Here is a 4,989-nt window from a genome sequence, read left to right as displayed (position 1 = left end):
TTCGGCTCCCTAGCCAGGGTTCATTTGCATTTTGCATGTAGTAATCATTGCATCCTCGAAACTGCGTAGCATTTCCATTCATATATGGAACATTACGCCATAGAAAAATTCAAACATATGCATTCATGTGTTAACTTCACCAGACCGTATCCCCGGCAGAGGCGGATCATTTCATTCAACATCAGCACAACAAGACTGCTACAGTTGCTCTTGATAGCATTCAGAATTGTTTGTTCCCCACGGAGGTTTATTTCCTCACCCGATGGTGACAGAAAGTTTGTTTTTCCTCAGTGAGACCCCCAGCAAGTGGTCAACCTTGCCTTGACATATCTCAGATGTCGTTCTTGTGATACCAGTAAGTGTCATGCTAGCGCCCGCGTGTGTTTCTTTGTTTGGTGTCGGTAAACGCCATTGTTTCGGTGTCTGTAAACATCGAGTCTTCCTCCAGTCATCAGTAAATGTCTGGTCATCTTTTGGTGTCGGTAAACACCATTGTTTCGGTGTCCGTAAACATCGAGTCTTCCTCCAGTCATCGGTAAATGTCTGATAAACCCCAGCTAGAAATCCCCAGTAGAGTCATCTGTAAATGTCCTACCCGGTTTTCAGTTGCAAGTATTTGTTTGTCTTTCCCCGATAAATTTCCCATCTCCAGTCATCGGTAAATGTCTGGTCATTCTTTTGATGTCGGTAAACATCATCTTTCGATGTCGGTAAACATCGAGTCTCATTCCCAGTCATCGGTAAATGTCTGGTCATTTCTTTTGATGTCGGTAAACATCATCTTTCGATGTCGGTAAACATCGAGTCTCATCCCAGTCATCTGTAAATGTCTGGTCAATAAAATCAAGATCCCCAGAAGTCGTCGGTAAACGTCTTGTCTGATATCACCACAAAGATTTTGTTCCTCCCCACGTGGAGATGCCATCGGTAAATGGCCCCGCTTTCTTCGATATCGGTAAATATCGAATCCCCAGTTGCAGCAGCCATCGGTAAATGGTCTTGCTAAGTTGACATCGGTAAATGTCAAGTTTCTTTGAAGCCACCATCGGTAAATGGTCTTGCTTCCTTTCTACATCAAATTTGTTTCCCAGCAGCCATCGGTAAATGGTCGTGCTGAAGTTGATATCGGTAAATATCAAGGGCCCAGTTTTAACCATCGGTAAATGGTTTTGCTTTTCAGAAATCTGTTTTCCCAGCAGCCATCGGTAAATGGTCGTGCTGAAGTTGATATCGGTAAATATCAAAGTTCCCAATTTTAACCATCGGTAAATGGTTTTATTTTTCAGAAGTTTGTTTTCCCCAGCCGCCATCGGTAAATGGTCTTGCTGAAGTTGATATCGGTAAGTATCAAGTTCCCAGTTTCTAAACCATCAGTAAATGGTTTTGCTTTTCTGAAGCTGTCATGCAGTTTGTCATCAGTAAATGACGTGGTTCTTTGTATCATATCCAGTCTGTGCAAATTCTACGGTTCTTTGGTATTCAATCCCTGTTTACCCTGAAAGTCTGACAGCCGTTGCTATCATCCGTTCGGGTTCCCAGCTGATTGAATAGGGGCAGCTGTAGCACCTTAAATTTGCACCTATCATTATGCATACATTTTCATATTAGGTCATAGCATATCATGATCCATTGCATAGCATTGCATTGTTCTCAGTTGCCTCAAGAGCAAGCAAATCAAGAATCAGGTCAAACTAATCTCCTGATCAGTCAACCAAGCAAGCAAAGGAATTTCTCATTGAATCAAGGCCTTGGGGTTTGTCCAACAAGTTCACATGACTTGGTGGTCCATTTGAAGTGTTCAAGGCAAGGGTTGAAGGCTCAGAGGTCATCAGTTCATACACAGACAGTCAAAAGTCAAAGAAAGTCAACTGTCAGTCAAAGCAGTGGATGTTGGTCATTCTTGTGGAATTTAGGCACCATGGTCAATAATCAAGAGTTCATACAACTTGGGACATCATTTGAAGTCAAGTTCTCAAAGAATTAGGGTTTGGAAGTCATCAGTCAATGCACAATCAGACAAAAACCCTAAAAGTCAACTGTTGGTCAACTGTCCATTTAATCAGTGATTGGATGATTGGAATTGGTTTGTGAGAGCTCATTCATGTCCAAATAGTCATCATATATCATGCCAAACACCATCATGGAGGAATTTGAAGCCAGATCATGAACTTCCTAAAATGGAAACTGGGCCTGTAACTGAAACCTGCCATAAATGGAAAGTCTTGATCCTCAAACTTACATTTTGATACAAGCCTCAAATGAATTTTTGCCCAACATGAAAGTTGAAGATCTTGTTCTCCCATTTCCAAAAAGTCCTAGAACTCTCAATTCCCATGTGTGGTTGGCAAGTTATGATCGAATCGATTTCAGAAAATCTTGAACTTCAAAGGGCCATATCTCTCAAACCGTTTGGCCAATTTTGGTGGGGTTTTTTCCTACAAGTCACATTTGATCCCCTCTTTCCAAAAATATAAATTTCATGTGCCAAAACTTCACCAATCAAAATGGCATTTTTTTGATTTGTCTCATTTAAATTCAAGTTTGACCAAGGTTTGACTTTTTGAAATAATTATTTCCAACCATTCCCACTATCCAAATATGTTTAGAAACCAGATTTTGGTCATGTTACAAAGTCAAATTCGTGCAAGTACTTGCACCCATCATGTAGCCATACTAGCTTGCTTGAAATTGGGAAGAAAAGTACACTTTTCACCCACCATATCCCACATATCCATGAACCATGCTTTGGGCAATCACATAGCAGAGATATGGATCATTTTTCTGTCATTGGGAGAACCCTAGTAGCAGCCATCAGTTAGCAAAAAAACTCTTGTTCTCTCTTGCTCTCAAAAAACTCATTTTCATCATTTTTCAAAATCTGTCAAAAACTCTCAAAGAACAGAGCCTTGCCTTGCTAGATTCATCATCTAAACAACATTGAGAGCCCATTTCAACCATCATTCCACAACTGGAAGGCCATTTCGCGGACTGTTTTTGCAAAGCATCATCAATGGCAAAGTTTGGTTGAAGCCATACCAAGCTGTTCCGAACGAAGCTAACTTCATCATCCAACCTTAGGGAGCTTAAGGAGCATCTGTTTCACTTTAACATGGCCAAATAACAACTGTTTCGACACTACTCTTCCGACTTGGTAAATTTCGACCTCTTTGTTTCTTTAAACCATGCTATGCTTATGATAGAGCTTGCTTTGCTGGTCATTCTGAGCTTTGAATCCATAAAAATGGTTGAGTATTTGTGGAGTTATGCTGTTTTAAAGTTTGATGTCCATTTATGTTTTCACATGATTCATCCATGATAGCCCGATTTAGGATAAATGCTTGCTGTTTTGATGTTCTACATGATTAGACGTTTCGATTGGTATATGGCTTGCATGATTTCGTGAAAATTCGTTCGGGTGTGTGTGTTGGGGTTGCTGTTCTGTCGTCTTCTTCATGCTGAAATCGCGTACTCGCCTAGCGAGTAAACTGCCCGCCTAGCGAAGGCGAGGAAGATGATCGCTCGCCTAGCGAAGCTTCCAGCTCGCCTAGCGAACGTCTCCAGTTGAAACGCGCCGTTTCACAAGAGGCGCTAAATTCAAATATTTCATTAAACCATTTTCATTTTTAACATTTATCTCATTTTTGTTACACATCTTTGAAAAATCATGTTTCCATCATTTTTAACCCAAATTGAATGGGATTTTTTGCAGTAGTTTCATCATGACCTCTACTTTTTTATCATATTTTTCCAGAATTTTGTGATCAATGGTTTTTGATTGGTATTAGGGTTTGTGACATGTGCTCATATTTTGTACACTTTGCCAAAACATTTGTGAAATGGTGATGCTTTGTCCAATGGCTCCCAATTTTTTGTGCTTGAACTAGACACACTCATGGTGATTTTGGTGTAGAGTTTGTGAATTTATCATTGCTGGTTTGTGAGTTATGATTTTTTGAATTAGGGTGTGACAGTTTGTGTCACACCATTGATGTGCAACTTCATGATTTTTGATACCATGCTTCTTGAACTCTAATTGATCTGAATTTTTGCATGAACCTACTCCAGTATGTCTAGTTTACATGTGATTTTTCTTGGATTTGTTTATGACATTTTCCAATTGTTTGAGATTTTTGTCCCCCGTTTGGTCAAAATGCTGACCTTGTGTGACACGTGTGTCCATTTCATTTGTGAAATTCTCATACTTTATTAGATGAACATGAAATTTTACATGAGATAACTAGACATCCTCATCTTTGCCATGGTTTTGATCCCATTCATTTATCATACACCATTTCTGACTTATGATTTTTCTAAGTTGATACTTGTTTGGTTGACCTCTTTAGGCATGTTCAAAATTGCTTTGACTTTCTGATTTTCATTGACTGCCTTCCACTTGCCCAAATGGGATGAAATTTGACATGCTTACCATGCTGTGGGTTGTGATTGATCATGATTTATTTGATGATTTTTGGAAATGTTTAAGATTGCTTTTGAGTTGAGTCTTGCTGTTGACTTCTATGAGCTTCTGTTTGCCATGTCTTGGCCTAATTTGTTCATGAAATGATGATGATGATTGATATGGATGTGAACCCAATTGGTTGTGTTTCTTAATGGTTTGAACATGATTTTGGATACTTACCCCTTGCTGTTTGGACTTTCTCATTCATTTTTGACCCTAGGCTTGTCCTAGTGGTCCCGTTACTCACCTTTGAGTTTGTGATTTCAGGTTGACCAACAAATGGCCATTGAGACCAATTCTTTTGATTGAGCTTACTCAAGTATCATTGTCTAACCTCTTTGTTTTGTAGGTGGCTTGGCTCACATGCCATAAGCCTTGTGCCCTGCACATCCTTGTGCCCCCTAATTGACTGTTGGTGTCTGTTTCTGTTTATTTTGTTTGAAGTTGCATACTAACATCTGCTTGACTGTTTCAGGTACTTTAGTTGCTTAGTTCCTTGTGAACTTTTTGCTTTACTTTGCTTGTATAAG

This window comes from Lathyrus oleraceus, chromosome 4 (assembly GCF_024323335.1).
Source record: "Lathyrus oleraceus cultivar Zhongwan6 chromosome 4, CAAS_Psat_ZW6_1.0, whole genome shotgun sequence".
Classification (NCBI taxonomy): Eukaryota; Viridiplantae; Streptophyta; class Magnoliopsida; order Fabales; family Fabaceae; genus Lathyrus; species Lathyrus oleraceus.
The sequence above is the reverse complement of the archived record's forward strand: the minus strand, read 5'-3'. Positions refer to the sequence as shown.